The following is a 12,882-nucleotide window of genomic DNA, read 5'->3' on the forward strand; positions in this document are numbered from 1 at the left end:
ATAATCTCTACAGACGTGACACCTCCCCACTGCCAACAGAATTGGGTATAAATAAACTCCTGCAATCCAATGCCTCTTTGGGCTGCCTACATGGCATGCTGAGTTCAGCAGCAAGATTCAGATGGTCCCCTGGCAATGCCATGTTGTTCAAGTCCAACTCAAGGGTCACCTGGGAGACAAGCAATAGGGCAGCATACTCCTCAGTGCATGTAAGAATCCATCCCAAATCTTCCAAACAACTGTCTGACTGATTGACTCTGGAGGAAAGATTAATGGTTCGGTTATGAGTGGATAAGTGACATAAATCATCACAGGAAACAGCCACCTAAATCTGTTAATATCACAATAGCTCTCTTGAGAACCAGACCCCACTTTAACCATGTCCTGTGATACACAACCCACTTTTCTATATTGTTGTTGTTCCTACTGCTACTACTGTATACATCTGTTCACCTCCTTGTTTTTCTCTTCTATTTGCCATTTTCTCTCAACTTCTCTGTCCTTCCCTCTTTCCTTTTAATATAATTTGAACATCAGGGTGGGGGGGGAGAGGGGATAAAATTAAATGGGGTTGGCACCACTGATGGGACCACTTGAGGTAAAGGCAAGGCCTACTTGAGAGTCCTCTTCCCCAGTGGGCTGAACTACATGCTAGTTGGGGATGATAAGAGCAGAATGCTAGCAATGCCTTGAGGTCCTCAGTTTCTGCATCCCTAGCCTAGACCTTCAGAGTTAAATAAAGCTAGTGAGTGCCATTCAGCTGGGGCAGCATAGCCAAGAACTGGACTGGTTAGTTCTGTCAATGAGGGATGTTTCAGTTGCTGGAAGGATATCTAAATACCAGTTTCCTTCCTCCATTGCTTTGGAAACAAGAAGAAATACACATCTTTGGCTGCATGCCTTGGAAGAAGAAGAACTGAAGCACTTAACAGAAGGCAGAACATCTGATGATATTTCCGAGTCTTCTTTCCACCCACAGTGGTGGGCAGGTGGATAGTACAGGGCTCCTCTTTGATAGGCCCAGCACTTACGAGTGGGTAATGGATCTTGGCTGTTGCAGTGTTCTCCTTTTCTGCATTTCCTTTTTGTGCTTGTGAAAGAAGTGAACTTTGTTCTAATTTTACCCAGGAGATTGTAAGGGAAGCAGCCATTGGACCTTGGAAGGCAGCCAGCAAAATGGCTGGGAATTCTGAACCATCTTTCATTCCAGACACCTCATTCAAGTGCGGTGGAGCAGAGCAAAACATAAAAACTAGCCCAGGAGCTCTGTGGAATAAGCCCATTCCCTGCCCGCTTTTAATCTACCAGGGGAGCCTAACTGGTCCAACAGTGAGCCCTCATGTTACTTGGATTTAGAAATAGGATTAATATTATTAATTGCTCACCCTTTACTCTAATGTCCCAATTAAAACACAATGTTTAAAAACAATTCAAAACAACTTAGAATCACAAGAATAAGGTAGGCCCTAAGAATATACATTTCAGGAAACCCAGAAAATGGGGAAGTGCCATGGGTAAGTAGCAGAGTCATCGCTTTCCCTGTTTGATTCCCCTTATCTCCATTTAAAAGGATCTCAAGTAGATGTGCTAGAAAAACCTCTGAATCTTTGGAGAGTTCCTGCCAGTAACAGTAAACAATTCTGGTCTAGATGGACCAATGATCTAACTTGTCGGGAGCTTCATGTTTTCATCCTTACAGGGACAGCAAATGGAAAAGTGTGCCCCGGCAGGCTGCCCTGGAGCTCTGCCAAGAAGATGGCCTCTGAGTTTCTAAGAGAGGAGTGGGATTTCACGTACTATTATGGGGATACATGGTGCTCCTGAAAGGTGTTGTTTTGAAAGCAGAAAGGTTGGATTTGCCCTTGCCAGATGCATGATGGAAGCATTTTGGGTCTCAAACTGTGATTTGTTAATTAGGTCACACAGACACCTAGATTTGCAGAACAGTCAGGCAATCCATCTTGGAGGCGCCTATTTCCACATCGCCCCCGAGTCTTCTTTTAAAAATGTGAATTTCCTGTAAATGTACAAACCGGCAAAGAGACATTGCAATCCTTGATGAAAACAAAACCAAAAGAGAGCAGCCAACAGATAGATTTTTGTGTGGTGCAAATCCACAGTCGACAGGCAGACAATGACTGGCTGGATGCAGCACTGAAACCACTATTTTATTCTATTATTATTTTTAAAGTATTGACACGAGTTCCCTGCCATAGGAAATCCATAATCTAAACAGAAAGTCCAGAATGAACCGTCAGGCTGTCGGGAAGGCCTCCTTCTTGGGAGCTTTTTCTTTTTTGATGTCTTCATTACAAACTGATGGGTGACACCTTATTAACAGATGTAGGATGGCAATTAGGAGCCCTGGGATAAGATCTGAAAAACAGGAGCTTGCCCAACACGATGAGTCTTGCATGTGCGACATAAAGAGCTGTGATGATACTTGCTCTAAATTGGTCACTCACAACTCGCACAGAGTTACCTTCAAAGGATAACTAACACAGTGTGCTAAGGCACTGGCATCCAGGCCTCCACAATGATAGACGGACAGCTAGATAATTGCAGAAGCGGAATTTTAGCCTCTCCTTCTCTCTCATCAGCTTGAGAGAGAAGACCAAATTCTGAGCCAGCACGCAGCATTCAAGCACATGGGTGAAAGACATACAGTCATCTGGCACCAGCAATAGAACTGTCTCCTTGAACTCTACTCTGGTTTGGTTAAGAGTCTTAAGAACAGTTAGATGATTGCCATACATCCTAGACAACTGGTCTAAGAGACACAAGTCCGGGGGCTCAGATGGTATTGAGTGTCTTGATATTTAGGCAGCTGTTGAAGACTTTTTTTTTTAATTTAAGAAGACTTTCCCTGAAGGGTGACCCAGTCATTTTATGGAAGATGAAGTATACAAATGTGTAAATCAATTGGTTGCTTTTAATTTATCAAATTTATAAACCTTTGTATTTTGTCTTATTTTACACCACTTCAGTATCTTTTGGTTGTGAAACAAGTTATACAGCTGCAAATAAAATAAAACCATAATGCATCTGTTGCTGGGCTGTATTGTTGATGGGGTTCAAGTATTCAAATGCTTGCCATATAGATGATATAGATATAGGTAGATGATATAGATATAGATATAGATATATAATATCCCATAGCATACAAAAACAGGATAGGAAGAGTCTATCCTACTTTTTGCTCTGCTCTCTTGCAGGCTTGCTTTGTTTCTGTAGGAAAGCAATGGTTGCTCCAAGGAGATCATTCCATCTCCAACAGAATTTTTGCTTGCCAGATGAAACAGGTGGGCGGGAAGTACCACAGTGCTAGTGAGACTTTTTGCACTGGCTTCTACTAGCGCAACAACTTTGTTGAATCCACTCTATTATCCTCTGGCCCTTTCAGAACATGCATCTCAGGAATGCATGCATTTGGTAAATGGAAACGAGAAACTGAGAAGTGTTATTATCATTATTTCATTTGATGTGCCACATGGAGAGCATCTCTAGGTGGCCTACAGTAAAGTTTTAAAACATACAGAATGGTTAAAAGCAGTCATCAACATGGAATGAATCAATACACAAAACATAAAACAAACTCACTAAAAACTTATCAGCATTTGCTTTCTTTTCTGAATTAAGTTTGCGCTGGCACATTTGACTGTATGGCCATTCCAGACCTTTTTCTCAAGATCCAGCTCTACTACTCAAGATCCTGGGACAATCTACGCCCTTCCCTCCTGCTTTAAAGCAGACCTTATTCAGCCAGAAGGCTGGTGCTGCCAAGAGGTCCAGAGGCTGAATGGAGTCAGACTGAAGAAGCTAAATCATTGCAGCCTTCTCTGAACAACACCCCTGAGCCAGGTGCTGAGATGACAGACCCAAAGTGGGATGTTTGCAGTTTCCTTCTCCATAAACTTCAACGTGAGGCACAGCCTGAGTTGGCAAGTCTGCTGAGGGGGGAAACAGAAGATTCCGCCAACTGGTAGCAAAAGTGCCATTTCACAAAACCTGCAAGCAGTGCCTGCCGAAATCTAAAGGAGCCAGAGGAGTAGTGCTTACTAAATGGGTTTGTTTTTCTACCGTAGTAGTAACTAGCTTTCTCTTTTGATGGGCTTCTATAATGTGTTTTCCCTTCCTGGCTTGCGTTGGATGGGGTGGGAAGACTAAAGTGACATAAGCCCCAGATCTCATTTCTCACAGATCTTTTTTTTTAAAAAAAATAATATTTATTAAAAGTTTAAAGATTACAGAAAGAAAAAAAGAGAAAGATTAAACAAAACAAATCAATACATTACAATACATAAAAAACAAAAAACAATACATCAAAACAAAAACAATTAAAAACACATCCAATATTTCCATATCTTTGTCTTTCATTTACTTGTTTCATCGACCTCCCCACACCTCCCTTTTTTGTATTCTAGTTATTATTTCAGCAAATCCTTTCCATCTTTCTCTGTTTTCTGTCATATAATTATCTTAATTTATTTTAACCTTATCTTACCATTAATACCATAAAACTTATTTGTACTTAAGTCCTTATAACATTTCTACTAAAGCCATGTAATTTCATTCCAACATTTTTCTAACACTCATTAATTTTACAATATTTCTATAAATAAATTTTAAACTTTTTTCCAATCTTCTTCCACCGTCTCTTCTCCCTGGTCTCGGATTCTGCCAGTCCTTTCTATCAATTCCATATGGTCCATCAACCTGGTGATCTTCTGTCCGAGGCTCTTAACTCTTTTCCATGTCCCTTCTGCAGATCTTCTTCATATTTATACATACACTTTACTTTATCTTCTGCTGATCTTATTCTTAATTTCCTTCCTTTGGCGCTGAGGAGTAGATCTCGGGGAAGCTCCAACCTAACAATGTCTTTATTCCTTCTCGACAGGTCAGCCCATTCTCCGTAGTCAAAACTAAAGTCCAAAAGATATTTCAGGACGTGTTTCAAAATCCCTCCAAAACTGAAGACCCCCACAACTCCAATCTCCTCCTGACCCAAATCCAGGTCCCAAAAGCCAGAACATCCCTGCATAAGGGGATCTGTCCAACTTTCCTTCTCCAATCCAAGCGGGACTCCAATCCTCAAAATCTGACTTTCTCTAAATTCAGTCATAGAAGGCAACAACTTATATTCATCAAATTGCCTCTGTAAGGCTGGGGCTCTCTCCACTTGTATTACTTGAGGTTCAACAACAACTTTCTTCCTCGCCTTCTCCACAACTTGCCATGTCAAAGTAGATTCCTGAATCGATTCCTGAGTAGTTTCTGTATAGATGTTCACTTTTTGTCCCAAATCAGTCACTTTTTGTCCCATATTATCAATTTTAATAGTCATCACATCCGTCTTCTTATGAAGCTGTTCCAATGAAGCACTTATCTTGCAAAATGCAATCACTAAGGCTTCTTCTGTCGACATTCTTACCAGTCCAAGGTCAATCCCTGATTCTCACGGTCTTTTATCTTTTGTCTCTGCAGCTGGAAAATTCCCCAGCTCCACTCCTGTAACAGTTTCAAAGGCTCCCTCTAGAGGAAACAATTTCTATTTGTATCAGTCCTTTTAAATGCAGATCCAGCAACAAAATTAGTTTCAATTTTCAGTTACTTTTGCTCCTTTTTAAGCGCAGAAGGAAACAATGGAAACAGTATATTTCTCTTGTTTAACTATCTGTCAACATACATTTTATTCACAGTCAATGAACTTTCCCAAAACGTCAATCTTACTGGCAGCCCGTTTCCAGGTTCGAAACGGTGGTAATTTATCTTTCTTCACTCTCTCTCCTGCAGGCTTAGGCAGTCTAAAATTCCCCCCCTCTTCTCCTGCTTCCAAGGGGAGTTTAACGATTTTAGCCGATGGAGATTTAATTCTTTACAGAAGACTTTCCAAGACTTTAGCTTGCAGCCTCTTTGCTTCAATCTATTTACAAAAGGGGGAGGCGGACTTCCTGTTTAGAACCTCCCCGTTTCGGTGCCAAATTAAGACGTTTAAAAATCCAATTTTCCATTCTACTCATGGGTAATTGTTTCAAGATCAAATTGTCCACAGGAAAAAGTCAGCGCTCTCCGGCAACAGCAGTGCGGCTTCACTCCGTGAAAAATGCAGTCGATTCAAAGCACCGCGCCACTCACCCCACGTCATTCCGGATCCCCGAAACCGGGTTTCCCCGCGAGTAGGGGAGGCGCAAAAGGCGCCAGCCGAATCCCACGTTCACAGGCTTCTCCTGCCTGTGATTTTTATGGGTCCTCGCCTTCGCCGTGGCGGCCATACCCTAATTTCCACGCAGCGAATTCCTCCCGATCAGAGGAATTCCGCCATTGTCCGGAGGCGCCAACCCGGAAGTCCTCATTTCTCACAGATCTACTAGGGTAAAGTGTATCAGTAAAATGGTCCTGGTGAATATCCAAGGAGAAACATAGGCACGCTTCTATGAACGCCAATGAACTGACATCTATGGTTAAAAGAAAGCTGAAACAGCAGGCTTTGGGAAATAACCCTGAAGAAGAAGCATTGCTAGACAGTGTTGACAGGACTAGACTGGATGGGCCACTGGCCTGACTCCATATGCTGCGGTTTCTTATAGGAACTTCTTTCTCACTCTCACATTGCTATGTTGGAGATGGAGGAGCGAATTTTTATCAGGATTGCAGCTGGGATGTGCAGTTGGGGTTAAATGTCCCCAGCGAGTGCAGCCCAGTACATGGGATCTGCCCTGCATGCAGAAGGCCCAGGTCCAACCTCTGGTGTCTTCAGGGACAGGTGGTAAAAACTGCCTGACACCCTGGAGAGCCACTCCAGTCAGGACAGACACGACTGGACAAGATGAGTCAATGGTCGGACTCAGCATAAGGCAGTTTTCTATGTTCCTACCTGTGTGATAGGAGCCCAATGAAAACCTGCACCCCCTCATCTGTGCCCACACACAACCATGGCTATAGTGGTTCAGTCGGTGGAGCATGAGACCCTTAATCTCAGGGTCGTGGGTTCAAGCCCCATGTTTGGTAAAAAAAATCTGCATTGCCTTGTGGTCCCTTCCAGTTCTACAATTCTGTGATTCTGTTGTTCTAACTTTGCTATTAAAGGAACATTCCCTTTGGTCCTGAGAAGCCAATGGGCTAGACGCTCTATTGGCTGAGGATGAAGCTTCACTGCCCTTTTTCAACATTGCCACAATTGATGACAAGCAAAACCTCGGTGGGGAGAGGAGCAAATTGTCCAGAAAAGTTACAATTGCAGATTAACTTTGTAAAAATATGAGGCATTATGAAATTATTTTGTTTGCACAATGTATCCAAGTCAGATAGTTTTTCTTGATGCAGGATGAACTTAGGAGTTAGAGCTAACTGGGTTGCTGTTGTTTTTAGCACAGAGCTGAATACATTAAAATGGGTACAAATTACACTTGCAAAAAATTCTTATTTTTCATATAAACACACACACTTAAGTATGAAGAATGATTCCCATTGGTATAAATTGGGTTTGCTTTTCCAACATCGCAGACAAACCACACTAAATGGTACTGAATGCAAATCTGATGGTCCTTATCACAGGATAGGTGGATTGCCAGAAACACAAAGTGCAAGCAAGTGCCCTGTGTGGATCTCAAAAAGAAGACTGTGCTGAGGGGGGTGGGGGGAGGAGTAAGCTCAGTTTGCAGTTGTGCAAAAAATGGCCCTTAGTTATTAAAGCATCTTAAAAGGATGACTAACTTTTCCCCATTCCCCCTCCCCTTTTTTTTAGCAGTGCAGCAGAAAATACAGCATAAGACATCACATGCTGGTTTGCGAAGCGGTAAGCTTCTACCTAACAGCTGCTGCAGCAACAGCTAAAAATGCCGCCGGATGGACAGGCTGCAGCGGCTTCTCAATAACCTAATCCCGTTTTAAGCCTGGAAGGCCAGATTTATGTTGTCATTTGCATAAACGCCGGCGGGACGCTTTGCAGGGGCCTTGTCATTCAAGCGCCTTCTTCCCGTGCTCTCCGTTTGCGAAGGTGGAGTCACGACGGTTCCACTTGGGAGTCTAAGGGGGCAATGGCCCCAGAAGGAGCATCTGCAACAAAACGACCAGCTAGGCTCCTCACAAAAGAAGCTGTGGCTTCTGCCAGTGACTCATTCAGTTTGATTCAGAGCTTCCCACTCATGAGTAAGTCCCTACGCATGGCATTAAGAGATAAATATAACTTCAGCACCAGCATCCAAATTAGTGCGTAGCATTTAGGTAGATGGGTCGCAAAGCAGCACAAGGTGAGATAATTTACAAACAGGCTTCGGCAAGGAAGATAGCAGCATTTCTAATGCAGGGAAGAACTTCAGACATTGGTGACAGAAGGCAACTGCACAGGCAAATGACAGTGTCCACAAATCTTTCAAAAGATAGGGGGAAATTGTTTGGTTCCCTGATTCTGCCTCTCCTCCCACCCACCCTTTAAAAATGAAAGAAAATCCTCATGCAAGGAGATTTTGTGAGAGCCGTCTGGACTTATCACGGAAATCCGTAATTACATACTGCAGGCAATGTGGATTATGGACAAGCTGGGAGGAGAGAGAGATTTTTTATTACCATGAACTGTTGACCTCTCAGACGGGACATTCTCTTTGGAGACTGCATCAGCGCAATTAGGGATATTTCAACCACTTGAGGGACACATTATTTACATCCAGTGGAGATAACCAGTGGGATTATAGGGTGCCCAGACGTGTAGCCAAGAGTTCCCTTTTGAACCAGAATGGCTTGTTAGAGCTAACATTATTACAAAAGAGAATACAAAAACTGGAACTCATTTAATGTTATTGCCCAGCTATACAAAAGTGGAAGGAAGCTGGTGGAAAGGAAGTTAACGAGCAGACTGCACCTGAAATTGTGAATGGACCCTTTTATTGTGTCTGCCATATCCAAAAGAGCAGTCAATAGATGAAGCGTAAGTCAACAATCCAAGTTAATATATTATATAACGTGGCAGCATGGAGCAGCTCCTGTCCAAGGTAATAGCCACCTACTCTTTTAGGATACTCCATCCCAGGGGAAGCCAATGTGGAGCCATTGCAATCCTACTGAACTACAACTCCCATCAGCCTGATCACTGACCATACTGGCTGGGGCTGGTGGAATCCAACATTATCTGGAGGGCACCACACTCGGCTCCATTCTACACCCCTCCCTGTTTTCTATGCCCCACCCAACAAGCACTTTATATTCTGTGCTAATGACTATGCTCAGTCCTCATTGGCTTATTCTCTTTCTACTTCTTGGAACCTTGGGGTTTCCCCTAACATGCAGATACCTCTCTCAGTGTTCCCCTTTAATTTACAATTTTCTTGGCACTGAACCAGATTATATGCAACTAGACAAGCCCCGAGGAAAGGTAGAAACAAGAAAGCCCAGGCCAGAGACCACATAACTACCAGCACCTGAAGGGACCTGGCAAGAAGTAGGGGCAGCCCCAGCTTTCCAGGGGCTACTTACTACTTCTTCTTTTAAAAAAACCAAAAACCCCACAACAACCCCCACTGGTGTCAGTGAAGTTAACTTTATCAAAAGAAACCAGCAGCTCTTCCTTGTAGGTTTTGCTCCCATGAGGGAGTTATGAGGACTGAAGGTCCCTGCCTTCCCACAAAAGCCTAAGTCCCCTCCTCTCCAGGGTTTTTCCCCAAGCAGAGACTGTGTCTGCTTGCAATAAGTCTCTCCACTGCTCTTTTCACTCCTCTACGTGTTCTGGGAGACAGGGGGTGGGGGGAAAGAAGAGCTGCTTGCAGCAGGAGGGAGAGACTCCCTGGCTTCTTCAGCAGCCTGCCTCGCTGTCTCCTGGACCCCTTCCTCTCCAGCCTCTGACTCAGCACCTCCCAGTCTGCCCTCTCTTCTCCCTCTGATCAACATCCCACCACTGCCAGCATCTCCTGAAGCCAGCCTAAGAATATTTTGTACCTTTTTGTGTTAATATTGTAAACTGTAAACCACCTTGGGTCCCTTGGCAAAAAGGCAGCATATATATATTTGAAAGAAAGAAAGAAAGAAAGTGTTCTGAGATCCAACTTCCATTACGCAGTAAGAGCTCTGCAGAGGAAGAACATAAAAAGTAGTGGGGTTTTTTTCCTGGATTGGAGCAAAGTTCCATCTATTCCTACATCATCAACTGTAGCCAACCAAATACCTCTGGAACATCACAAACACGGTATAATGGTTAGACCCATCCCATGTTGATTGGGTCCAAGTACTGGTACTCAAGTATCCTTCCTTACAACATGGAATTTCCATTTAACTATCTGTACTATTAATTTGCCCTAAATATCCAACCAAATGAGTGGCAATTGCCACATTTTGTAAGTTAATATACAGAACCATGTCCTTATTTGGGTATTGATCAAGCTAGCAGTCAGTTATATGGCCTGACCCTGATCTGGTACTGTGTGAGAAAACAAGATTTCCTTCTTCAAACCCTTTCCTCCAAAATTGTGTTCTTTTTAATTTTATATGTGCAGTATGCTGAACTTGTGTGTGTGTGTGTTACATTTTTGTGAGGTACTGAGGTGAGAGATCACCCCACCTGCATTCTGAAGTGGCATGGTCCGCGGCAGGCTGTATCACATGCTTTTGGCTGAATAGGTAACATTTGTCGCAGCAGAGTAATTAACATGATCATTCCCAGTCAAACATTAACTCTCACTGCAGCACAGGGCTCAAGAGCCTCTACTTACAACACAGCAAAGAGGACTGAAGGAATCTGGCTTGCTCTGGTTTTGGTGCTTTAAGGCAGTCCAAGCTGAAGAGCTAATAGGCTTTTATGTATGTTTGCACCTATGTCCTAAGAGCCTTAACGAGGAAAGGAATTGGTTGCTGGGAATGCAGCTGCTTGCTGGGAAGTAGCATCGCTGTGCTATCTATATAGGCATCGGCCTTCCTCCTTGATAAGCTTTTCCACCTCTGAGAACAAACATCTATGCATAAAAGCTACCTGATATCAAGAGAAAGGCCACACTCTTAAGATGCAGTTCAGAGAGGTGGGGGTTTGAAGGAAGGGCAAATCCCTCCATTATTTTTTTTTGTCTCCTGCATTCTTGGTAGCAGCCCTCCAGGACTGGTAGTCTCCTGCATTCCAGGCTATAGCTACTTTTCACTACCTTCAGGCCCAAAATCCAATGGAGTCTGCTGGGGTTCCAGGGAAAGATAGGGACTTCCTGCTTTCTGAGCACTGGCTTTATTTTACCTGGGTCATTTGCATGCACACACACACACACACACACACACAGAGGGAGCCTCAGTGGCACCCCTCTGTAGTCTTCACCTGAGGCAAAAAACCTGGCTAGTCCCCCTTGTAGCTACGGCTCTGGTGGATGTTTCCCTTTCTTCTGCAGTTCTTCCCAGGTAACCATCCTTACTTGGCCTAGGTTGAATGAAATCAGAAAAACAAAAAGTGGAAGCTTTCCTTTCGCACTGAGGCTGGATCTCACCAGCAAGTGGGATGCAAGCCCCATGAAGGGATTGTATAAACAAACACAGTGAAAGAAAGAAAGAAAGAAAGAAAGAAAGAAAGAAAGAAAGAAAGAAAGAAAGGCATCTGGCAGTCAGCATGAAGGCCGGTGCTGCCAGGAGATATGCCAACCCCTGCGATGGCATTTGACAAAATGTCATTTTAAATGGGTAAGTGTAGTGCTGACTCATGTCTTTTGTCAGGCTGCTCCTCTTGACAGTGTGATATTTATAGCTGAGGCCTCGGAAGAGATGACTGGTACTCCCAGGGAGTTACGAACGGGGAGGCGGACCAGCTTGCACTGGCAAACATAAATATTTGACATGGTGGAAGGAGAGAAGAGGAACGATGTCCCGCTGAGCTAAGGAAAAGCAAGGGTTCTCAGGGTGCCAAGCTGAGCCCCCTGCATGGGACCTCCCCACTGTTTGTTTGTCCTTGCAGAATGCGGACATTCCACCTAGGGTCTGTGCCAAGAAGCCCTCCATAAAGGGTGGGGGGGTAAGGAATTTAAAAAACAGGTAGGTTGTTGCAGTCAGAGCTCTCATTAAGTCCTCCACTGAGCTTAGCTTTTGGCCACAGAAATGATCAATGACAAAGCTAGTACTCAGGAAGTACAGTGGGGGCAAAAGTGATGTGACCTCTCCCCCCACCTTTCTACAGACAAGGCTTCTGTCTCCTTCCCCATATTGTAACATAACAGTGCACTTAATTTTCAAAGAGCTTACAATCTTTTATTCACTTGACCTCATAACAATCCTATGCAGTAGATCACGATGTGTCCCATTTCACAGATAGGAAACTGATGCGACAGCTGACCCATGGCCATGCAGTGGTATAAAACCATGTCCCATCAGTGCAATTGGACTCCCCCCCCCTCTCCTCCACTTGCACTCACCATACACCTTGCACAAATCTGCTCCGGAACAGATTCAGGAAGTGCATGGAGGGTAGGAGAATGTTCTGTTGCTCAAGCAGATGTTCCTGGGCTTACAAAATGTTCACGGAGTGCTGCGTTGCATGCAACCCTATACCTGCCTATACATCTATCACAAAGCCATTAGAATTGAGAGGCGATTAAGATAATTGCATAACTATTGAGTCACTGCTTATCATGATTCATTCTAGAAGCAGACCATCACTATGTTTGGCCTTTCATAAAATGGAACATAATCATAGTGTTTTGTGCTTTTAAAAATGCCTGTCTCTAAGAAGACCAACCAAGGTAGCCAGCAATTATATCCAGAGTGTGGGAATAAGCCTTGACTTAATGATGGGAAACTTAGACAATGTGTCCCATGGTAGGGCCTTCCTGGGACTACAACGTACAAGCGGTATTTGTGTGAATGGGAATCAGACTAGACCGCTGGTTCAGCCCTGACAAATGTATGTGGTGCTCTTGAATTCTTCCA

General features: G+C 43.7%; 1 protein-coding gene across 3 annotated transcripts in view; it reads right to left on the reverse strand.

Moving 5' to 3' along the window:
* The window catches only part of PPARGC1B (PPARG coactivator 1 beta), a 108,214-nt gene that overhangs the window by 33,806 nt on the left and 61,526 nt on the right, over nt 1–12,882 (reverse strand). The window lies entirely within an intron of this gene.

This window comes from Podarcis raffonei, chromosome 2 (assembly GCF_027172205.1).
Source record: "Podarcis raffonei isolate rPodRaf1 chromosome 2, rPodRaf1.pri, whole genome shotgun sequence".
Taxonomy (NCBI): Eukaryota; Metazoa; Chordata; class Lepidosauria; order Squamata; family Lacertidae; genus Podarcis; species Podarcis raffonei.